General features: G+C 37.3%; 1 protein-coding gene across 2 annotated transcripts in view; it reads right to left on the bottom strand.

Moving 5' to 3' along the window:
• The window catches only part of INPP4B (inositol polyphosphate-4-phosphatase type II B), a 411,625-nt gene that overhangs the window by 229,366 nt on the left and 155,810 nt on the right, over positions 1 to 26,449 (bottom strand). The window lies entirely within an intron of this gene.

Here is a 26,449-nt window from a genome sequence, read left to right as displayed (position 1 = left end):
ATTCTACATTCCCTACTCTGTCCTTATTTCCTGATCTAGAACTCCAAATTCCTTTTGTCCTGATGTTATACATTCTGTAAGCTTGAAACTTAACTCTTCCTCAAACTCCAGCTCACACACATCACAAGCATATCATTTCCAAAGAAAAATACTCCATAGAATATCCCATCTCTACCTCCTCCTTGCCTCTACCCTCTGATAAGTCACTAAGCCCTGCTGACAATCCCCTACAATGTCTCTCACACGTGTCCCCCACAATGGTAACATCCCAAGCTGTTTTTTCACCTCTCTTTCATTACACTTGAAGAACCTTCTTCTACCTTCCATGAGCCTTCTCTTGCATTCCATTGTGTCAAGTTTTCTTCTTTATTTTATTTTATTTTTATTTTTTTAAGTTTTTATTTATTTATTTTGAGAGAGAGAGAGAGAGAGAGAGAAAGAAACAGAGAGAGAGAGGAAGCATGAGCCAGGGAACGGTAGAGAGAGAAGAATACAGAGAATCCCAAGCAGGCTCTGCACTGTCAGCATGGAGCCCCACGTGGGGCTTGAACTCATAAACGGTAAGACCATGACCTAAGTTGAAATCAAGAGTCAGGCCCTTAATCAACTGAGCCACCCAGACACCCCTTTCAGGTTTTCTTATGAAAGTATATCTGCCACTATATTATTCTCTTTCCCCTGTTAAAGGTTCTTAGACATTGTCTCATGCCTACCCAGAGAGACTGCAGTATAGAGTGTTTATTCTTTTTCCCCTATTAAAGGTTCTTAGACAATGTCTCATGCCTACCCAGAGAGACTGCAGTATAGAGTGTCTTTCAAGCCTTATATCAGTACTTGTCAAGGGTTTTGGGGACCTTGGTGTTTTGGTTCAAACTGATCTATGCCATCACACAACATTAAACAATGGAGTATGGTTCAGTGAGCAGTGCAGTGAACTTTGAGTAACAAAGTCCTTGGTTACTTTACAGTGAACAGCTATGTGACCATGAGCAAGCAACAGAGCATCCATAAAGATGTCCCAGCTATAAAATATGAAGATAGTAAACCCTCCCACTTATCTCACAAGATTTATGTGACCAAAAACAAAAGATCTTAAGTGTAAGTACAAAACTGCTTTAATGTATGGCGGGGACTACTATAGTTGTACAGTCTGGGCCACAAAGCTTCAAGAGCACATCACAAATACACTGACTATTAATTTACATACTAATTGTCTCATAGCATCTTCTTCACTGCTAAAAACAGTACTATTCAAATATAAGTAATTATCCCAATAGAAATAAGTTAAAGCACAACTTTCCCTCTTTATCACTTTATTAAAAATATATATACTAAATTATATTTGGAAACTTGTTGATTTAATGTAAAGGTGAAGAATAAAACAAATTTAAATCTAAGATGTATCTGTAAACAAGGTGAGAAAACAAGATTGGCATCTTGTAAAAGAATGTGTCAGGATTCTTAGGCAATCAAAATTTTGTTAAAATTAATAGGATACCATGAGCTCCCCTTTGGTACATAATGGTTGCAGGTAAGAGGGAGTAAGCACACTCTACCCTCTTGTATTCACTGAATGCAGCGATAAAACGTGGACAGATGGACCGAGTAGCTATTTGAAGACTCAGAGTAAACAGCACCAAGAATACTGGGGTAGATCAGAATTTTAAATACCACTGAACCAGCAGTGAGTTTACCATTTCCCCCACTCTGGAAGCTTCTGATCTGGACTCAACAGAGCCCCAAGCCTAGAGGTGGTCAATGGTGCAAACAGAGAGAACTCCAGGAGAAGGCCTCAAATTCTGTCACAAAGAATAGAAAATGGGTTTCCCAACACTTGGAATGGGGAAATCACTTTTCTTTTTTCCCCTTTATCATGTCCCAGCCCCCAAGTAATCCAGTGGAAGCAGGAGGTAAAAGTGGCAGCAAAGAGGAATTGCAGGAAGCTAATACTATAAAGGAAGGAAAGTCTCCTCTTTGATTGAAATTGACATCCCAAGGGTGTAGGGTGAATTCCTTTATTTTTTATCTCTCTCTGTTCTTCTGTTTCTTGGTCCCTGAAGAGGGTGCAGTTGCACAGCAGAAATAAAAAATAAAACCCCAGGTTTCCCTCTGGAGGATCAAATGGGTAAGCCACAGGAAATAAGAACATGCCAGGGAGAGAGTGAAGAGGAATAAGTTCAGGAAAAGGACTTCTTAATATTGTACATAAACACCTGGCCTCACCACAAGCTGTGCATGCATGAATCTAAATAGAATATCAGAGACTTTGAGAAATAATTTATGGACTAGACCACTCCCGCAGGTCTCAGACTGTCAGCTGAGTGACAAAGATAAAGGACAGGTCCTAATGATACAACAAAAGTTTTGAAAATGTGAGTGATATTGAAACTACTATGCAAAGTTTCACAGGATGCAAGTTCAGCTCACAAACATCTAGTAATTAACAGATGGAAACTGAAATTTTAAAAAATACATTTGTCATTTTTGGTAGATACAAACAAAATACTTAAGTGCAAAGATGTATAAGATCTATATGCTGAAAATTACAAATGCTGATGGAAGAAATCAAAGAAGTTTTAATAAATGGCAAGACAGATGGTGTTCATGTATTGGAAGACTCAACTCTATGGGGATGCCAGTTATCCCCAAACTGACTATATATTTAATATTACTAGTCAAAATCCCAGCAAGATTTTTTGTAGATATTGATAATCAATTCAAAAAATTATGTCAGGGCAAAGAAACAGAAAAGGCCAGAGTAACTATAAGAAAGAAGAACAAAATAGATTTTTTTTTGTTTTTGCATTTACTGCTTTTAAGACTTATTATAAATCTACAGTAATCAAAACTGTGTGGTATTGATGAAAGGAAAAATATATTTATAAGTAAAACAGAATACAGAGCAACATGACCAATTATTTTTTGACAAAGTTAGGGCCAATTAAATGGAAAAAGAGTAGTCCTTTCAACAAACGGTATTGAAATAATTAGACATCCATTTGGGGGAAAAAATGAACTTTTGTTTAGACCTCACAACTGAAACAAAAGTTAAAATGCTTCACAGGCCTAACTGTGAAATATAAAATTTCTAGAACTTTTATATAGATATAGATATAGGAAAAAAATCTTCATAAATTGCGTTTAGTCAATGTGTCCTTAAAGATGACAAAAGCACAATCTAAAAAAGGAAAAAAATCAGTAATTTGAACTTCATCAAAATTGACAACTTCTGCTCTGTGAAAGATATTATTATGTAAATGAAAAGACAAGCATTTGAGTAGAAGAAAATAATTGCATATTATGTATCTCACAAAGAATTTCCTTCTAAAACCCAAACTCAAGAGCAAAAAAAAAAAAAAAAAAAAGGAACAACCTAATTAATAAATGGGTAACCTCGAACCAACATGTCTCAAAGGAAGATATGCAGATAGCACATAGCCGTGAAAAACTGTTCAATGTCATTGGTCGCCAGGGAAGGGAAAGTTAAAAGCATCAGGTATGCCACTGCCCACCTCAGGATTGCTGATGAGGAGGCAGAACCCCTGACGCTCTCGTACACTGCTGGTGGGAAAAACAGCATCTTGGGTGTTTATACAACTCATTATACATTGTACCATAAGACCCAGAAATTCCAATCATATTTACCCTAGAGAAATGAAAATTTAGGGTCAGAGAAAAACCTACATATGAACGTTTTACAAGGCCCACTTATAATCATTCTAAATTAGAAACAACCAAAATATCCCTTAAAATGAATGGTTAAACAACCCATCATACAACCATACAATGGAATTCCACTTAGTAATTAAAAAACAAAACCAAAAACTATTGATACACATACCTTGGATGAATTTCAAAGACATTAGACTGAGTGAATGAAGCTAGTCTCAAAAAGATACATATTCTATGATTCAATTAATATGTCCTTCTGGAAATGAAAAAGTTATGGTGATAAAGAACATAGATTGTGGTCAAAGGGGTTGGTGTGGGTGGAGGTGTGAATTAAAGGGGCAATAGGAGAGAGATTCGCTGTGGTAAAAACAGTTCTGTTTCCTGATTGTGGTGGTATTTACAAGAATCCATATATGTGTTAATAGATAGAACCATATAGTAATAAAATGCCAATTTTGCTATATGTTAATTTATAAAATACAATAAATAAGAAAGGACACAGCCATTTTCTCTAACAAATTAAGAGCAAATCCAAATCATTAAAAGGTTATCCTATTCCATGTCAACTAAAGCTTCTAATTTCTGGCAATATTGCTCTGAAACAGCAGAGTCAAAAGTGTCAATTTATCCATGCTCTATACTTGTAAGCTATCTGCTGACACAGAAATGTCATATGTGAGAGAAAAAATCCACATGAACCCTGGGGAACATTTCATCAGACTGGAGAGGAAGGTGTTCATGCAGGAAGTTCAATGAGTTCCCAAGCCAATGATTCCCATTCATGGGATGAACCTACCATCTAAAATTACTCACATTTAGACCAACAAAAGAGAAACTATTGCTAAGGCTTTTTGTTGGGCTAATTTATTTTATTCTATTTATTTGTTTGAATTTTTATTTTGAGTAAGAGAAAGGAAGATGATTAAAAGGAAAAGAACACGTCCTAAGCAGAGATCCTTAGAAGAGAAAGGAAAGAGCAGGGAGTAAAGAAACCATATGAGGTCATGCATAGATTACTGCACACATTATTTTAAAGCAAAGATTATACATATATACATTTTTAAGACCATTTTTTCTTACTAAAAATGGACATGCTCCTGGAATAGAAACTCTTTACAAGAATGGTTTGCAAATGTCATTAAACCACTCAAAATATTCTAAGATATTTTGAAAACATTCCAAAGGTAACAGGCATGGAGAATTAAAGGAGGCAACTGTTAAATAATTAGTAATAAATACTAGTGATGGATCAATACTAAACACTCAAATTTTAAATTATATATTTTTTTATGTGAGTTGTGCTTTGGTTTTTGCCAGTTTCTTAGTGGTAGGAAATAATGCTAAGAGATTTTTTTTATAGCTAACATTAAAAAAGTTATGCAGTATATGATCAAAGTTTTACAGTGCATAAACATAATTTTAGGGTATAATGTTTTTCAAACCTATGTACTAAGAAACTCACTAAGGTTTAAATTGCACCATGGGGCATGCACTCTGAAACCAAGCAATTCTTAGTGTCTATATTTTTATGCTTAATTGCATTTGAATCTGCTTTACATCCTTTTATTAAGCTATAAAATCTTATAGTTTTAAAAATATTTTTTCTCCTTTAATATGAAAACATTTTAAACCGAAAATCCTTTAAAAATAAGTTCCAAACAGAAAATATGAATTCATTTACAAACTTTTTTTAAGGTCCTACTATGTTATAAGCACTATTCCATGTACAAGGATCACTGCAACAGAGAACAAAACCCAGATCCCTGCCCTCATAGAATTTGAATTCAACAAATAAACATATAAATGATACAGTAGAATATGATAAATTCCATGGAGAAAAGTTAAGCAGAGAAAGAAGGTAGATGAGCATTGGGTTGGGGCTGCTACTTTATAGTCAGTGGTTGGAAAAGAACTCTCTAGTACAATGCTATTTAACAAAGACCTAAGGACAGTAAGAAAGTAAGCCATGTATCTTTCTTGGGGGGAAATATTTTCAGGAAGAAGAAACAGATGGTCCAAAAGCTTTGGAACCTGGTCCCCATATTCAAGGAGGAGCAAAGAACCAATGTGGCTAAAACTGGGTAGGGTAGAAAGAGAGTACAAAAAGACTAAGTAAGAGAGCTATGCATTCTTTTAACATTTCTGCATAACAAATGACCACAAACTCACAGTATAAAGATCAGAAGTCTGGGTCCTGTCCTCAACTCAGGGCCTCACAAGAATGAAATCAAGACATAGGATGTGCTGAATTCTCTTGCCTCATGGAAGCTCTAGGAAAGAATCCACTTCCTAGCTCATTCAGGCTGGTGGTAAAATTTATTTCCTTGTGGCTGAATGACTGAGGTCCCCTTTTTCTTGCCAGTATCAGCTAGTTTCTTGCTACTGACACTCTACTCCTTGAGGTCATCCTCAGGTTCTTACTATGTGGCCCTCTACACAGGCAGTTCACAAGAGGACAGTTTGCTTTTTCAAGGCCAGCAGGAGAGTTTCTCTTCCTAGTATGCTGAAGATGGTATCTTACACAAGGTTATCCCAGCTACCTAGAAATAATGACTGGAGTGGTTATCCCATCACCTTTGGCACATGAGGTAACCTAATAACAGAAGTAACTATCCCATCATATTCACAGGGCCCACTCACTATGAAGAGGGAAGTATCATGCATGGCATGTACACCATTGAACTGGGAAACTCAGGGGACATCTTCGCATTCTGCCTACCACGAGCAATGGTGAATCATCTAGAACTCCATAGAGCACTGTGGAAAACTTTGTCTCCCTGAGTGAGATGGAAGACTGAAAGAAGATTCTGAATTGACGTAAGTTTTAAAGTGAGAATCTGATCTGCAGTGCAGAGAACAGACTGCAGGGTAGCAAAGAGAGAAGCATGGAAGTGAATAAGAAGAAAGTAGGATGAAATCAAGACATGTCAGATTCTATTTCTATTCTGAAGGTAGACAAACTAGAGATTGTGATTGGTTGGAGATAGATAGTAAGAGAAAGATGAATCAGAGACTACAGAGACTATGGAATGAACAATGAGAAGGGTGGAATTGTAATTTCTTGATATGGGTAGACTGTGAGGATAAATAGGATTTTAGGGGAAGGAGAGAGGCAGACAGGAATGGAGAGTTCAGTTTTGAAATTTTTAAGTGTGAGACATTTGTTTAAAGGTCAATAAAGATATTAGGTGGTTGGATGTGAGAGTCTAGAGTTCAAGGGATTAGTCAAGTATAGAGATAAAAATACAGGGATCATCAGAATATAGATGTTACCAAAAGCTTTGAGACTGAGTGGAAGTGAGTGAATGAATGAAGAGTGAAAAGTCTGTATCTAGACTTAGATGTAGGAAACCTCACAGTGTAGAAGTCAGGGTGATGAGGAATAATGTGCAAAAGAAACAGAGAGTGTCCAGCTTCTTACTGATAGAAAGAAAAAAAAAGTCTGGTATTTCAGATACCATCTAAATAATGTGGTTTGAGGAGACAGTGATCCAGTGTACAGATGTGCCAAAGGGAGGAACATTGAGAACTTTCCATTGGATTTAACACTATGGAGGTGACTTATCCCTGGTCATGATAAGAACTGTTGAGGTAGGTAACAGGATGAAAGTCTGATGAAAATGGATTCAGGACAGTCAGAGGAGGCAAAGTGGAGACAGCTCTTGAAATGGTTTTTCTACAAAGATGAGTAGAGAAATAGAGCATAAGTTAGAACATATGGGACATTGGGTGGCATTTTTCATGTTAACAGACATAATCCAGTAGAGAGGAAATGACGTATGACACATGAATAAAAGGGAATGATGTTCTCAGATGAGAAGAGATGAAATCTAAAAGGCTAGTGGAGGAATTGACTTTAGACATAAAGCAGAGTTCATCTATAGTAGCGAGAAGTTGGGCAGAGTGGATGCTGGTAGATTGGTAAACACAGCATGGGAAATAATCAAATTCCTATTCTCAGTGAAACAGAAACCAGATAAAATCAGCTGAGAATGAGGAAGACAGGAGATATGGTAAAGGTTTTGGGAAGAAGGAAGTGTAAAATAATGGTCCAGGACAGTGGGAGAGCGAATGGACCGCAGAAATATAGAACTACAGAACAGTAGTGAAGAGTTTTGAACCCAAATGAAATCTATAAACATGGAAATCAAGTTATCCCAGTTCACTCAGCTGTGAGGATGCTTGCATGAATTAGGCGAACAAAATGAGGAATTTAACCAGTATTTGCTGTTGTAGCTTTTATTTTATCTAGGTATCTAGGTACCTATCTATCTATCTATCTATCTATCTATCTATCTATCTTCCCTCTATCTATCCACTATGTATATCTATTTTGCTGAGTAACTGAAGAGGGGCCCATGGAACCACAACTGGATAAGAAAAGAACAGTGAATATGGGTAAGGGAAGTTATGAAGGGTACAGACATGACTTTAGGATCAATAACTTGCTATAGTCAAAGAGCAACCAAAAGGAGCACACTGGCACAATATGAGATGGAAATACCAAAATAGAGCAATTAAAATTTAGACTCTGGAAGGGTGGGATTAGTGAGAAGATCTGGGGGATGACCCTGGGAATGGGTTGCTGAAGTAGGGTAGAGAAGAGCCTAAAAGGCCCATGTACTGAAAGGATGATATACATGACTATTATATCACAAGATGCATGAGAGGGGTTGTGTTGAACAGAGTGCATTACAAGTGAAAATCTTCACGGAATGAGGGGAATGGCATCGTCCATAACCCTGGCAAGGCAGGGAATCCAATGGTGTGTTTGAGGACATAAGCCTCAAATTAGGAGGGTTTTCAGAAGATGTTCATCCTACACCACTTGGCAGGGCTGCAAGAAGGAGAGACTCAGCTTCCAGTTAAATAAAGAGAACTGACTGAGGATGGTAATGGGGCTGAAGAGGGACCCCAGGTATCAGAGGAGATTTGGGGAGCAGAGGGCACTAGGACCAGAGTAGGGAGTAGACAGACAGGTAAAATGGTGGGTGACCATGTGGATAAAGGATGACCTGAGAATCCAGTGCTTCTGCATGGTCAGAATGAGTAATAGTTACTGCCACAATAAGGAAACTCAGTTTATCTAGGAAAGCACTAATTTTAAAGTATTTTAAAGACCTGAAATTTCTCATTTTCTGACTTTATCTTGTTCTGCTACATAGTCTTAGCACTGCCTTCCTAAATCATCTGGTAATTATTTTAGAGGTCAAGATGTGACTGATTCACAGGTAAAGAAGTCTAGACAGAACAATAAAAATTCCTACGGAATTTTTTTGTTGTTGTTAATAAAAAAAGAAGAGTAATTAAATCAAAGTTCAAGACACTGCAACAAGGAAACAGCATACTGCTTTTATTCATGCTAAATAGATTCTGAAGATATATTTGAATAGATCAAATGTCCTGCACCAATTTTTCAACATTAAGTACATGAGAAAGCCATTTACTATTTCTTTAAATATAACCCTTTTAAAGACTATTCTAAGACTTCTAAGACAGCTTATCTACAAGTAATTAAAAGGTCCTCATCACTTCTCTAAAAAAGAATCTGTATAATAAAAAGAATGGATTTTGGCAGGAGTAGAAAAACAATCAAAATTAAAGGTCACAGGAGTAAAATTTTCAATTCAAGAGCAATTGCTAGATAACCTTTTGGAAAATTTTTAGAACTAAATTGATGTATGTGTTCCAAATAGAAGTTTCACTAGCTTTAAATAAACCCAGATGCAGCTATTTTCTCCTTATTTCTCAGATAAACTCCTCATAAGTCAGTGTTAGGATTGAATAATGTCCAAGATGGTTTAGAGCAGAGAATAAGTATCATCCGATTCATTTCATAGAAAATGAGACCCAAAGAGGTTAAGAGACAGGCTTAAGGCCTCATACACAGGTCACCAGTCACACTGCAGTTGGTCTAAGAACAATAGAAATCAGAAGGCCACATCTGATTTTTTAAAATTAGTTTTTGAAAACCAAATAAAACAGTGGTAATTTGTTTCCAGTTGTTTGTCAATATGTTTATCATTCTTCTCTGAAAAATTTTCATAAAATTGTGGTTTTAGTTTAGTCCTTCACAGCTTGCTCCTGAGCTCTGAGGCAACTGGTCTTCTGGGCGACAAGATCTTTCTGCTGAGCAACAGACATTTGGGGATCATATCATCTCTTTTTTTATTTAAAAAAATTTAACATTTATTTATTTTTGAGAGACAGAAAGAGACAGAGCATGCAGGGGAGGGGCAGAGAAAGAGGGAGACACAGAATCCAAAACAGGCGCTAGGCTTGGAGCTGACAGCTGTGGGGCTCGAACTCATGAACTAGGAGATCATGACCTGAGCCGAAGTCAGATGCTTAACTGACTGAGCCACCCAGGCACCCCTTCATGTCTTTTTTTAAACTTAATTTTAAGACTGTGTTCTCTCCTAAAGCAGCATGAACCTTCTTGTGTATCTTTTCCATGTCTAGAATTACTTTCTTTACATACTGAGAGAATTATTTCTTGTAAGCAGCATTATCTTCTTCCATTAAGTAGCACATATAATATGAAATGTTCTGATCCATGAGATGCTTCCAAAGTACTTCTGTGCTCAGTTCCTTGCTTTCTGAATTGCATCCAGGGAATTGTTTGGTACTTTGAAGGACAGAAAACCTTCTTCCCATGGCTCCCTTCATAATCCCCAAATTATTATTTACAGTGGCAGTTCTGGTAGGGAATGCATCCGAATATAAAATACCTTCACATTATAATTTGGAAGTTCATGAGTATAAGCCACATAGACTATCATAGCCCCTCCTATACAGAGGCAAGCAATCTGACAAATGATATCTCCATCAGTTACATAAACTATTATATTTCACTTATCCTGGATTTACTAAGCATTCTCAAACATAGTAATCAGCTTTACCCCTCATCTTCTTCTAATATTCACTTGGTATCTCTTGAAGCAGGCCTATTCTTGACAACTTATTCTTGAAAACCCTATTCTACAGAACAGAGACCCATGTCTGTGGTTGCAGCAATGGTGGTAGATTCGATAATTTAATTCTTACTGGTAACCACAAGAAGACACAGTTGGTGAAACAGGAATATGATTTGATAATCTATTTAAGAACCCTATCAGAGCCCTGTAATTCTTTGTTTTAGTTTGCTGAGGCTGCCATAAAATACAATTTTGGCTGGAATTTGAGATCAGGATGCCAGTCTGGTCAGATTCTTGTGAGAGATCGCCTCCTGAATTGCAGACCGCTGCCTTCTTGCCGTGTCCTTGCATGATGAAGAGAAAGAGCAAGCTCTCTGGTGTCTCTTCTTACAAGGGCACTAGTGCCATCATGAAGGCCCCATCTTATGACCCCATCTAACCCTAATCGCTTCCCAAAGACCCCATTTCCAAATATCATTACAGAAGGGGTTTTGGACTTCAAAAGATGAATTTTGAGGGGATACAAACATTCAGTCTGTAACACTCTTAAAATCTCTAACTTTAAAAATTATTAGAATAAAACTCAATATGGGTCATTATTCATTACTTTTGCTTTATTCATATAGAACCCATTTGAATTATATTTGCAGATGTCTGGAAAGTTCCATCTTAATAGGACTTTGATTACTAAATCTGGACTATCATTCTTGAAATAAGTCTATTATTCCATCCTTAAAAATTGCTGTGCCTATAAATTATCTTCTCTCTCATCCATTCTATTTTTGTTCATTTTCTCTGCAACTTACCAGCAATGTGGTATTGGGCAATTTATTTATCACTTCTAAGCTAATTTTTCATCTATAAAATAGTGATAATAATATTACCTCCATTATATGATTTTTTGAGGTTTAAATGAGACAATCTGAGCAAGCACTTAGTAATTGTTACTATTGTGTTGTTGGTGGTCCTGGTTGTGGAAACCGTAAAAGAGGTGAGGGTATATAACTACTGGTAGCATTCTGAAATCTACAATATTTCTTGGGTTTATCATATGCATTACTGATTGCAAAATAATAGAAATATATATTTTATTCTGTGCTTGGTTCCCTCGTAATTTTCTAAGTGATAACTGCACTGGGAACATCTTTTGCTCTAATATTTTGTCTTTGACCCTGGTCCCTGACACAGAGCTCCTAAATCCCTTGGAATTTCCTAGATGATCTGAGTGTTTCTGTTCTAACGATGCAATGTTTGGTAGGCTCCTTGATGGAGGCTGGTCACCAGAAAGACCAAGACACAATTAGAAGCTTAGATTTGTCAGGCTCACCCTCTATCTTCCATGAAAGGGAGAGGGGCTGGGAATTGGGTGAATGACCAATCCTGCCTATGTGATGAACCCTCCCTAAAATCTCAAAAGTAAGAGGGTCAGATAACCTCTGGGTTGGTGAACACACCCATGTACTGGGGGGCGGGGGTGAGGCATCCCAATTCCACAGGCATCCCACACATTTGGTGACCAAAAGCCAGAAATGCCCTGTGTAAGTGATAGAGGAGAAATACACAGGAGTGTTTTCCTTTACATGGACTGTTTTCTGTAGTATCAAATTACTATTCCTATTCCCAATGTGGTTTTATTTAAACCATTATGTTTTTAATGTTATTATACTTTCTCTTCCCCATCTTGTTATTGCTTAGTAAATTGAAGTGTTAGAGGACTTGATTGACAGCTTTGAAAAAATTCTTTCTGCCTTTTTACCAACAAATTTTAAAACTTTAATGATAATTTTTCTCTATTTACTTATTCATGTTTGTTTCTCTTGATTGTAGTTTAAAACATTTTCCTAGCTTCGTATGGTTGCTTCTCCCCCCTTCATCAGTTTATTAATTCATTCTTACAAACTTATATTATCTAAATTTGATAATGTTCAAAAGGGGACTCACAATCTTCCTATTAAAACTTGTTTCACCGAAGCTTTCCCCTACTAAATCAGTGGCAACTCCATTGCTTTCAAAGTCTAAACCAGATCTTTGGATTCATTGTTGTTTCCTTTCTCTCATATGCCACACCCATGCTGTCACCACACATTCATTCTGTCTTAAAAATCTATCCAGAACGTGGTCACTTCTCAGCACCTCTGAACTACCTCCCTGGTAAAATCCACCATCACTCTTCACCTGGGTTAGGGCAGAAGACTCCTACTTGGCCTCCTGCTGTGATTCTGTTCTTAACACAACAGAAGTCAGAGCACTCCACTTGTCTTCTCAAAACCAGGCATGACTCTTGGCTCTACTCAGAGTAGAAGATGAGGCAGGCACAATGGCTTTTACTCCTACAGCATCTAGACCCATGCCACCTTCTTGACCTTATTTCTTCTACTGTCCTAGTACTGCTCATTCAACTTTTGCCTCATGGGCCTCGTTATTGTTCTTTACATTGGCTATAGCAGCAGGACCACCACTGCCACTGTCACTCCTCAGATGATATCTGTAGGGTTAATCTCTCCAAATTTTTGCTCAAAATATCACCTTCCAAATGTGACTGGCACTGATCACTCACTGAACCATGCTGACCATGGGCAGGGGACATGTATGATCAAAGACACGTAGGTATAAACAACCAAGAGTTGGTGTAAACTCATTTCTGCAAAAAGAGAAAGCTATTCAGGCTTAGTGTTGAGACCCTCAAGATGATGATGATGACAGTGATGATGACCAGCACTTATTGTGCACTATGTACCAGTCATATGTCAATTGTATTGCATGTATTTACTAAAATTTTCAATATCAATGCTATCAGGTGCTTTATTACCAATTACAGATGAAGACTGTAAGGTGCCCTCAGAACTCTAAGCAGTACTTATGTTAGTAACGACTTCTTTAAACTTGATCCTGGAACAGGTGTCTTTCAGGAAAACAGAAGTTTTTTAATAATAATCAATACCTTTTCCTTGTATACTTCACTAATCAGGTCCTCTAAGTAATACAAAAAATTACTTGCTTACCTCTCTCTGCCTGCAACCCTGAGTCTATCCCCAACAAGAAGGTCATAGATGGAGACAATCCTCAGGCTTTTAGCACTATGAACCAAAGCACTGACTTCAATGTCTTCTTTTCCCAGCCAATAAAATTGAAGAGGGCAAACACACACACATACTTCCTTCCTAAGGTTAGTGTCTAGTTAACGGCAGAATGGACCGCTATTTTTAGGAGTGATGTGACTTGGGTTCCAGTCCCAGCTAATATAAGAGATGGTCTACACATCCATTCTATAGTCTGCATTGGACCCTCATGACTCAGCTTATGTGCTAATCATTAATGTGCATGACTCAAAAATAGAAGGGGGAACTTTTTCCCAAAATGAGTATTCATGTGCTGTTATAAAAATGTTGCTTGTTCTCCATTCTTTGCCTCTCTAGCTTCAGAGTTGTCCATGATTCTATTCTTATAATCAGTTCCAGGAGAAAACTCTCCTTATCTCTTAGAAATTCATCAGTCCTCTTTTCTGACTCCATCTCTCTATAGAGAAGGCATGAGATGGAAGTTTCACAAATCTTTCATTAAAGAATGGACCTGTAACGTGTAAAAAAGGAAAAACAGTCTCCAAAAAATATGTATTCCCATCTTTTACTCACCCGAATCCTGAAACACAAAATTTTGTTGCCACATCATGTCCATGACTATCATTTTTGAACCCAAAAATTTTTTTAAAAATAATCTCTGAGAAAACAATAAATTTTATGACAAACACTATGAAACCAGTTATATGAGTTTTTACCATGTCCTCTGATATATCCTTTATTATCTGAATACATTCTTCAAATAAATTTGGCAGGAAAGATGATCAATTGAATAGTCCTGGTTTGAAAGACTAGTGGAGGTCTCAGGGAGGAAGAGATCCATGAAAGAGAGAGTAGACAGAAAACGCCCTTGTCCTATTAAAATATAAAGGGATACTGTACTTAAAATCTAGCTTATGAACCCATTATGTAATCTCACTTCAATGGTTATCCTATCATTAGTAAATGAAATTTACTATTGGAGAAATTTAAGCAAAGTAATTAACATTCCTGGTGAAAGTAATGGTACTCTAACTTCTTCCAATGTGACAATAGCAGGCCTAACAACCTTAAAGTACTTTAAAGGATACATCATAGAAGCAATAATAGAATTGGTCATAGAAGCAATTCATTTTTAGTGGCACTAGAGGTATGTCTCAATAGTCAGGAAATTTAGTGTTAGTTGGCAGTCTGTCCAACAAAGAAGCAAACCCAATGACCTTAGAGACTGTCTCTCCTGTCTCTCCCATACACTGTGTTGAGTCCTTGGAAAATCTTCAGTTTGATTCTAGATAAGAAAAAGAATAATCCCCACTATACACCATTTTTAAGTTTAGGATTTAAACTTTCACACTGCTTTGAAAAAGGGAGACTGTATCTATGTTGAGAAAGATAAAAATAAAATAAAATTCAAGTTATCTGCTCTGATCTTCAATGAATGGATAAGGGTTAGACTAAGTTTATTATGGGCCTTATGTTTGTTTTTTAACAATCAAGTTTTATACTAAGTTTTAAAGGAATGTATTTATTTCCTTTCCAATTTACATGTTTGAACATAAGAAAGAAGTAATATTCAGCATGTATCTACAAGCGAATTTGGTCATTTCATTTCCTTGTCCTATTGTAATATATCCTCAGTACCACTTAGATCAGGTTCAGTTAAATCCTCATTCAATAATTTCAGTTAACTAAAAAAAACCTTACTGTATGTTCAAGATGGTAAAACTGTCCTATAGTGTAACAAATTCATCAGTGTTACACAGTATTATAAAGAAGACTCCTTAATTACCTAAATTATCTATCAGGCATTTGGGTATTGCTGTTAGGTATTTCTTATTCTAATAAGCTTAAGCACATTGATCGAAGAACCCAACAGATCATCCACAAAACAGGTTGGGCCCATTACTAGAAGCCACTATCCCCCACTGAAGCACAGCCTACAAAACAGTGTGCATACATGTAAAGTAATTTTCATATATTGGTACTATATCTAATTAAGTACACCAAAATAAATGTAACTGTTCTTTTTCTATATTTTATCTTCTTATCTTTGATCTCATCCTGCTCTTCTGCATTCTTAAAACCTTTTATCATATTTTCTAGTTTCCCTAGATTCTATTAATAAAATAGTATTTGTCTTCATTCCTGACAATTCTGTACCTTACTTAATATTATTGTAAACAATCTCTTTCAAATGCACTTGTACTATGAGATAGCCATGCTATGCCACAGACTTATATAGACATCAATTAATTTCACTTAATAGATTAGGGTAAATGATCCTAAACTAGAGCATACTATGTGGGGGAGAATGCATTGTCAAGGGGCAGGTAATTTTCTATATTCCCTCAAGGAAGGTACCTCCAGCACAGTTCACTCATTTGTATATGAAGTGGAACTGACAATGTATAAATAGAACAGCAAAGTCAAACCTCCTTGGAAACACAGCTAACACCAGTGACCTTCCAGTGATGAGCAAGCCTCTGTTAGTCGGCAGGGTGATGCGTTCTGACCCGCTTCTTCAGGCACCCATTCAAAAGTCCGATGGTCATTCGGTCATGGGAAATTGAGAAGCCTGGGTGGGGGTGGTGACCAGAGCTTTTCACTAACATGTCTGGAGATTATTGTATCTAAGTTCCCAAAGAAAGTAAACTTGGAGAATGCCAGGGTATTCTGGACGGGTAAGACTCATTCCTTGGGTAAAGATGTCAGAAAAGTAGAGGAGAAAGAATTGACCATCAGTACAGGAGAGAGTACAAGGTGCTCTATACGTAGAAGAGTTGTGCTCTCTTGTTGGCCAAAGTTGAAACTGAGCTCAAAACCCTGAGAAGAGAGTTTTCCAGAGAAATGCAGGGATTCTGACTCCGCCTTTACAAAGTGGAAAGTGCGCACAGGCCGCTGTGAAGGATGAAGGAAGTGGTGATCAGTGTGGTTGTGTGCGGCTGCAGATGAGGCTGTACCATCTTGTACATCTTGGACGAGGTTTTTGCACACATATGTCCATGTACATGCTCATGTGGAGGGGGACAGGAAGGAACATATTGTTTATACGGTTTAGGAAGAAAGGAGCATAATCAGATAAGAATTTTAGAAAGGATGAATTGAAAATGACACTCAGATTTCTAGCTTCTGCTACATGAGGGCGTCTGATGGATTTTAGTTTAACAAAGAACTGAAAAGTACCAAAAAGCACAGCTTTTGGTGTTCATAGACTGTGAGATCATGACCTGAAGTTGAATGCTTAACTTACTGAGCCTTACAGGGATTGATGCCAGACTTTAGGTTTCAGGTAAGTATCTATTTCTCAGATAATAGAAATGACAGGTCCAGGTCAAATTTCCCCTACTTCAGTTTATGAGTTCTAATTTGTGAAAATAAATGCGTGTCCACTTATGCAAGCTGAAAACGAAGCAGTCAATGCATACAAAAGAGACAGTATATATTTTGTAACTCCTTTGCCATAGTTCTGTACAAATTTCACAAACTGGCGTCTACACAGGTCATGACGTGAGTGTAAAATGCCACAGGATTGGCAATGAGTACGGACAGGGGGTGAGGGATGGGAAAACAGGGGTGGGTAACTGCATGTTACATAGGAGCATAACGTGCATGGGTGGAAAGTATATGTAGGAGTGGGTGTTCATTTGCATGAAGACCACATGCCTGCTTACAGATACACGTGTTAGAAAACAGGCTTATGGGGGGGGGGGCAAAGTGGACCACGCTTATAGACAATCATTTATTTTTTTAAGTTAATTTATTTATTCTGAGAGAGAAAGAGAGAGAGAGCATAGCGAGTGGGGGTGGGCAGAGAGAGAGGGAGAGAAAGAGAATCCCAAGCAGGCTCCATGCTACCAGCTGCGGAGGCCAATGTGGGGCTTGAACTCATGAACCGTGAGATAATGACCTGAGGTGAAGTCAGAGGATTAAACAACTGAGACACCAAGGCTTCCCAAGATAGTCACTCATGTATTTCTCTGAAAAATACTTGCCTGTTCTTGTTCCAAAACAGCATTTTCTAAATTATGCTGCTGTGTTTCTTGGAGCACAACATCTGATAAGCTGTGGATAGGTATTCCATGAAAAAAGCTTCTTGTGTTGAGATTAGTGTGGGAAAGCTAGAAGCAACATCTGTCTTCCCAAAGGGCCTTGAGGAATAATGAAGGCACTGAGAAGTCCTACGGTAAAGCAACCCTCTTCAGTCTTTTAGAACAGCATTTTCAAATTTACTTGACATGAAATTCCTTCATTCTAGGAACATATATGAATAACTGAAGAGATGCTGTGTTTAAAAAAAAAAAACCCACCATTTAGAAAAAGCTGATATAAATGTGTCCAGAACAGCAGAAACACAGAGAGATAATGACAAAAGTGACTTTGGTAAACATGGGCAAATCCAATACCAAATTTTCAGGTCAAATATAATTCCTTGCAAGCCTAATCATTCCTGCAAATTATCTTCAAAGCTAAATTAGCTCTCAAACTTCTTAAGCAGGTAGGTCTTTGTGTACAGATATTAACTTAATGTGATTTGCATTTTAAAAGAGGAACGATTTCAGGCTTTTCTATACAAACTGAGAAGCTATTAAAGTGTGCACTAAGTATGTGCTGTCCCTTCAGTGACTGAAAACTCTAATTTGCAGTCTGATGAATATGACATCTTTTGAATAATGCAGACTAAGAAAGTGCTAATTGGTTTCCATGGTCATACCTACAGTCTCATGAACATAGATTGGAAACATAAAGAAAAATGCAGAATATATGACTGCAGAGCCATTTGAATCATAAATTAAAGACAGTCTAATTGAATGCATTGCAAAATAATAATAACGATAATTTTAATAATAGGTGATGAGCATTGATTTGCACCTGCTTTGCACCAGGTACTGTTTCAGATAGGCTGTGTCCTATAGTCTAATCCTCAACTGCAAAAACAAAATAAAACAAAACCTGAGGCTAGACAAGCTAATCAATTATATATATACATATATACATATATACATATACATATATGTATATATACATATATATGGAATGTCACTGTTGGAAACGTCTCTTATCAAGTAATTCTCTGTGAGATGGAACTACTATTGTCCCCATCCCACAGATAGGAAAACTGAGTTCAGACTACTCCACCACCCTGCCAAGCAATACAAGAGACAGACTTGGATATATATGTATGTATTTGGATATGTCTCTATTTCATGTATTCTCTCTACTTCTCCACTATCCTAATCCCATGATATCTGTATACTTCCCATATTCCGATTTTAAATTTAGTTGATATAAATTTAACAGTAAGTAGAAAGTGACTCACGTTTGAGCCTTTTGATAATCTTAGGCAGTTGCGTCCCTAAAGGACACTGACATGTAATCAGTTGGAGAAGCAAATCTCCCTACTTCTGTGTTTGATGTCTCCCTTTATTCTCACAGTCCGATCCTGAGAAATGTCACTGGAATTTAATTCTGTGGACAATTTGTGATATATTCAGCAATAAAATGCATTAGTACACTCTAATAGCAACTGATACACTATGTTATATTCATGAATTTCTGTCCTGATTTCAAGGCTGTATTGCTAAATTTTTATTTATTTTTATTTTTTTAATGTTTATTTTTGAGAGAGAGACAGACAGACAGACAGACAGAGGGTGAGCAGGGGAGGGACAGAGAGAGAGGGTGACACAGAATTTGAAGCAGGCCCCAGGCTCTGAGCTGTCAGCACAGAGCCTGACGTGGGGCTTGAACCCACAGACTGCGAGATCATGACCTGAGCCAAAGTTGGACACTTTACTGACTGAGCCACCCAGGGGCCCCAGCTAAAGTTTTAAGTAAAAAAAAAATTATTTCTAAATGTTTTGCCCAACTCTGTTTCTGTTTCAACCAAACACACTGCTCTCCATATGCCTCTTGCTGATATCTGACACCTGATAAGAAGCCATATCTGCTGTTGGAGGGATTAACGCCAGACTTTAGGTTTCAGGTAAGTATCTATTTCTCAGATAATAGGAATGACGTGTCCAGGTCAAAGGTTTCCAATTTTGAGAATTGTGAATGTCACATTTAAGAAAGAACGTCAACAAACCAAGCAAGCAAACAAATCAAACATTAAGTTATGGTTGAGGGACTTAGTAAGTTTAATGCAAGAAGCAAGGAAAACAGTATTGATAGAGTGTTTTTCTCTAATGCAAGGCAGTCCACAGAACTTTATTGCACTTATTCATTGTGCAGAATTATCCTGGGAGGGAGGTCATTACTATTTCTATTAACAGACATTAAAGAGAGCAGACAACAGGGGTGATGCAGCTGGGGGCAATGCTGGGACTTGAACCCAAGCCTGGCATTAAAGCGTGCTGTTCTTTCTACTGTGTCACATTCCTTCCTGAGAAAAAAAGGAGAGAAGATTTAAAGTTGGACAAGAGAGCTGCTTTCAAATGTGATCATAGAGAAAAGACACGAGGTTTGTCCTCCTTTACTCCATGAAGGAGACCGAGGGCATGGCAAGGACACAAATCTGAGATGAGAAAGGAATGCTTTTCTGACACTCACCTGTCTGAAAATGGAAAAGACATATGGCCTCTTGATTTTTTGCTCCCTTTCACTTAAAGGTTAAAAAAAGAAATTGAAGTGGCCCAGTCTGTTCTGTTCTCCAAAATTATTTAATTTTAAGATTCTAAACAAAATATACATTCTCTAGAAAATCCTCAATAGCATGGACAATTCTTTCTCCATCTCCATTTTCCCACCTGGCCCAGCTGTGTGACCGAAAGGACGTCGAACTGCTGTTGCTCAGTGCATTCCTTAGTTAAAGCAGGAATATATCACCTTTCGGGTGAGGTTATTAGAAGACTGAATGAGGTAAGACATGTGACATCCTGAATCCATCATAAAGCTCAAACAGTGTCCGCTACCCCTTCCTACGTGTTTATGAGGTTGGAGTCTGTCAGAATCAGAGGCCTTTCCTGTTATCTCCACTTGGATCACGCCGAAAAGCGTGAAGGAATACCCCACAGATGCAAGACTCTCCCCTCTCCACGCGTCTGGATCAATAAAGAGTACGTGTGTGCTGGTGCCTTGACTTCCTGCTGGCTCCCTCCCTAAGGGAAAAGCACAGTGTTCTTACACACTGCTCTCAGGGTTTATAATGTGCATTTTTAGTTAATTCTATGTGACAGAGTCGATTAAGTAGGTTTTTACATGCCATCTCCATCCTCTAACTTCTACGCTGGTGCATTCAATAAAGTATAATACTACTCTGTTTTATAATTAATCACAGATATGTTATTTCATCTCAAAGGGTTTTTTTTCAGTTGCCTATCAAAGTCTATCACCCTCATTTAATACAGAAAGGGTTTTAGACAGTGTTGTGGAAGTATCAGAACTTACTTCTGTAATCTTACTTTCTGGTACCCGAGAAAGCTAACTGGAGAACTTTTAAAAAAGAAGTCAAGATATACATGACTATTAAAATGTTTGGCTGTGATTTTTAAAATCCTCCTGAAGTTCAAATAAATACTGCTAAGAAAAGATGTCATTAAAGAAGTATTCAGCACACATATACTTTTAAAGACTATAATCTGGTACTTAAATTAAGAAGACTTGCATAACCATTATTTACATACAGGAAAAGAATGGTGATAGGAAATAAAAACTCTAAGAAAGTTTAATTCCATTTTAAATGAAAAGAAGTCTATTCTTTGAAACTCTTGTCAATCGGTGGCAAGTTTCATCTCAAGTTCCGTGGGGCTTCAGATGTATTCATGCATTCCAAGAACAAACTTATTCTGACCCACTGCCCACGGGCTAAAGAACATGTCTGTGCTCCTGACCTGTGAGTTGTTTGTGACAATTGCATCTTTTTATCACTCCGAGCATGCTTGTGCAGAAAACTGTATGCCATCGCCCAAGGAAACTCTCCTTATCATTACTTCCAGCTCTCAAGTTAAAAACATGCCCTTGGGAGATTAAGAAAAAGACATGTTTTTTTGGTTGTTGTTCTCTTACTTTTAGAAACAAAGTTGAACTGTGTATCTGTGTGTATGTGAGAATCTGTGTGTGTTGAAGGAGGTTAAATTGTTAAATTTATATTACCAAATCACCAAAAAATAAAAATCTAAGGACTTCATAATGTGGACCTTACTTTCTCTAAGTACATACATTTGACAGCAATGGAAAGTAAGTATTCATGATTGGTGAGAAAGCAAAATAATCCTAAAACAATATAGATGCACACATGCCCATCCACACTATTTATGATAGATTCCTATTTGCATAAATATGTGCACATATAAACGTTACATAAAATAGGGAACATTTAAAAACAAACAGTAGATAGCTATTGTTTATTTCTTTCATAGCCTCTCCGCACATCTGTGTATCATAAAACATAACGCATGTGTCTATTTAGGAGCATGGGAGTCTTACGTTAAATTTATGTTACGTGACAGCAGTACCGTAAATGTGGCAAAAGTAATAAATGAAAACAAGTTTTCTTTTTATGAAAAAAATTCAAGAATATTTTGTCACATCCATTCTGATAAAATTCTATAAATTTTTGCTTAACTTGGAGGGGTTACATGCAAAAGACTACAGAAGAAATAATAGAGCACTCGTTAACTGCTCTCTTAAAAGATCCTGTGACAAGGTAAAGTGGCCCACTGTCAAATCGTAAATTCTAAAGAAGGGTTTCAGCTTTTCAAGCAAATTACAATCTATCCCTCACTGTTACTTGGCAGGGTACTTCTCTAGATACAGTCTGATGCTTAGACAGCACTATAGTCACTAATTTAAACGGATTCCCTTTAGAAACAAACACACCAGGTTTACACTTACCATTCATACACATGAAAGGAAGTCATCATCATGAATCAAAATCCTAACAAATAATTACTGAATCCCTACTATGTTACTGGCATATGAAACTGAATTTTAGGATAAAACATTAAGAAAGAAGAATCGAGGCCCTGAAACTCTCCAAAGGGTAGAATATAAATGGAGGAGGAAGCAAAGATTCTATCAGATCATTAGCTTCCTAAGAGGCAGGAAAATGAGACACAACAAGCTGTGGAGTCAGACCAAACTGGATTCGAATCCTCCTTGTGCAAAGGCAGCTGCAGGGTTGTGGACGGGCTGCTGCAGAGCAGGGCCGACATGCCGCGTGGGTTAAAGACCACGCAGGAAGAGCACCTCACCGATTCTTTGCATGCAAGTAGATGCTCAATAAATAATGAGACTTTCCATTAATCGTGTTATTTGTGACACCAATTGCCAAATATTAACTGATGGCAATTAAGTGTTTTTCTAACAATCTATCACTGTATTTAGCATATGAAAAACCCTTAATAAATGGGTGCTGAGTGGATGAGCCCTGAATAAAACCTAAACCGCGAAGAGGTACACAAGGAAGCTCACATGTAACAAACACAAGGTCAAAACATATCCATCTGTCTCAATTCTTCTGAGAAGGATTTCCTAAAAAAGAAGCTTTACTCTCCCCGCACCTTTCTCTGCCTTTGTTGTTGTTTGAATACTTCAAGAGCAACGTAATTCTTCCTGACTGTTAGTACCATTCCCAGAGACAGATCTAATCTCTTCATCCTTTTATCATGACACAGGATTATGATGTTCCAAATTTCTGCTTGCATGGCCCTAAGACATTCAGATAAGGTTGGCAAAGCAAATGACTGTCAGGTGCTTGGACAGTAAATCAGGTCTGGGCCTCCTAATGCCAAGCTGCTGGGGTGAGAATAGACCACACAGGCTTCCCTCAGTCTTCCCCTTAACCAGGAAGGCTGGCTCCCACTTTCTGCCATCAAGGCTAATATGTCTGACTTCTCCATGGCATGGAACGCTCATTATGTCTTCATTTACTGCAAGACGAGGCACTGGTGAAATCGAAATGGAAGAAACTGTGAAGAAGCGGTTCTGGACATGAGTCCTTGCTGTGTTCCTCCATCACCTAAGTCACATAACGGGTGATATGCTCTAACAAGTTCTCGGTTTTCTCCTCTGTCAAAGGAAACAAGCAGTGTACCACTAAGAGCACAGGCTTTGCAATGAGCAATGTGTGGCTCCATACCTTGGCTTTCCCACTTATGAGCACCGTAACTTTGTCCAGATCACTTAACTACTTTTTATTTGTTTCCTTTTTTTTTTTTAAGTTTATTTTGCAAGAGAGAGAGAAAGAGAGAGAAAGAGAGAAAGAGAGACAGAGAGAGAGAGAAAGAATGTGAGTGGGGGAGGGGAAGAGAGGGTGGGAGAGAGTATCCCAAGCAGGCTCCTTGCTATCAGGCTCCCTGCAGAGCCAACACAGGGCTCGATCCCATGATCCCATGAACCGTGAGATCATGATCTGAGCTGAAATCAAAAGTCAGGACACTTAACCAACTGAGGCACCCAGGTACCCCATATATCTGTTTCTTAATTTATAAAGTGGCAAAAAGAATAATATCATAGGCTAATTTGATAGGGGTCAGTAAGATAATCTCTTTAATACATTTATCAGAGCATAAAGCACATAGTACCTTCCACTTCGCCTTCTTCTTCTATTATTATTACTATTATTTTATGATTATCCACTGTCTTTCATGCCTATACTTGTAATCTTCTATACAAGGACCTTAGCTTGTTTACATTATAGTATGAGAGTCAGAGATATATGGCAATGAATTGCAGAATAAAAAGAGAAAATAAAATTCAGATCTAAAAAAAATCAGAGGAGACAGGAACTACCAAATGTACACTAGCAAAACAAAGGAGATATAATACAAAAGTAAAAGGGTTAGTACCAGATTAAGATACCAAGTCCAAATGAGATGCTAGAAAACTCAGGCAGTAATTTAGTAACTATGTATTTAAATGAAGAGGAGTTACAGGAGTAGGAACCACTTTACATACTGGAGGCATTTCCTCACTACATGCAAATACATTTTATTCTACAACTTCAAAAATGGAGTCTACTATATTTCATGAAATTTGAGTCTAAATCTATAAATAAGACACAGATTTCTGTTCCTTGAAGTTTCTGTGGGAAAAAAGAATTCATTTCAAAATTGAGTTAAAAAATTCTAGTTCAAAGCACAAGTGACACAGTAACCACATTAAACTATGGTGCTCTGTGGAGAGTTTGGAAATCTGAATTATCTGATAAGAAACAACTCAAAGGGACACTGAAAATGAAACAAAACTACACAGATTTTTTGGAAGCTTACCATAAAAGAATGTTTCCTATAAATGTATGCTTATTTCTGTGCAGTTGTTTCACAGAAATCTGAGAATTCTATTGCTTTAAAAATAATGACTGGAATCGAAAAGGAACAAAATTCGGATACTGTCAGTGCAAAGGAATTATTAAAAACAAACAACCAGAAAAGCAATGCTTCTTATCCCTACCCTAACGTTCTTTCAGCACAGTACCTCAGAGATTCCTGAGCCAGAGGAAAGAAGATGAATTACCTCAGAAGTAAAAAATAGGAAGAGTCAGAAATCAAAAGGCTACAAAAGTCTGTAATGTGTCTAGTTCATAGGGAGAGAAATTCACAAATTGGCAAAGCACAGAAAGGGAAAGAATAATAACCTAGCCATTTCAAAATTATTTTCGAAAAATTATTTTTTCTAAAAAACTCAATCATTTGTTGTTAAATTTTTCCTTTTATACAATCAAAATCAAATGAGCATTAAGCAGAAGTATTAAAACCAAAAGTAGAAATTTGTATTGATTTCATCTAAATCTGAAATTATTCTAATTCCTTTTTTTTTTCTTAAAATATTTGCACTCTAAACTTGACGCTTCAGTTCCTATCCTACCACTAAGGTATTATATGTGTTTATTAATTATCATTTAAGAATCTGTGACCCCCACTTCTGTTTCAAGAGCAGTGTCTCAATGTGTAGTGTGGTGCTGATGTTAAAGACGGTTATGATATAACCAATACTACAGTTTGTAAGTCAGCAAAAGGAGGAATAAAGTACTATGCATCGTACCCAAAAACATACGGCCTGCGAGTACGCCTAAACTAGTTTAGTGCCTGACTTCGCATGCCATGAATCCAGTAATACTCGGGCGTGATCTCACCACCATGCTAGGGCTTGAACACAGATTTTCTAGAGCACTGGCGACATTGACAGCGAGACTTTTCAGCTGACCCATACAAACCTCAAACTGAAAATTGCCAGAGCAAGATTGTACTGGGAATAACACCACAGAACTATGAAGATTGTAAAATGTCTTCCCACATAAATACAATAACAATAACAAAAACGTGGATGTTTGAGTGACACAGCTGAGAGCGAAGATGAATGGGCTCACCGGAACCCATCAACGCTTATTTTTCTGCATGAGTGTGAGTTGCGTTAAGTTACTTTATACCCTCTTAATCAAAACGCAAAACTGTGAGGATGGGCAACAATCATGAACGGAGACAGCCAGCAGTACAGATTCCAGCATAAGCCACATCATCTTTACTGAGATAAATTGGCTACAAGTGGGTCCCTGGGGAGCAAGGCAGAGGCAAACGCACCCACTCAGGGCATTGTCTCTTCCCTGGGAGCGGTCTCTATGTTTCATCGAAAGGAGAGCATTTTCTGATTTACAAGTAGTGTTCTATACAATTTTTATATTTGCTTATACTATACAAATATTGAAGGTCATATTTTTCATAATTATAGGAGTTATTACACAGGAAATAGCATACTATTGTTTAGAATTTATAATGAAGTTGAAAAATGTTTATTCTACTTAATACTCAACATTAAAATACTATGTAACTTCTATATCAAAAGAAATTATACTCATTCTCAAAATTA

The sequence above is a fragment of the Suricata suricatta genome, chromosome 1 (genome assembly GCF_006229205.1).
Source record: "Suricata suricatta isolate VVHF042 chromosome 1, meerkat_22Aug2017_6uvM2_HiC, whole genome shotgun sequence".
NCBI classification, from domain to species: Eukaryota; Metazoa; Chordata; class Mammalia; order Carnivora; family Herpestidae; genus Suricata; species Suricata suricatta.
Note: the sequence above shows the minus strand (reverse complement) of the source record. Positions and strands in the feature narration are given on the sequence as shown.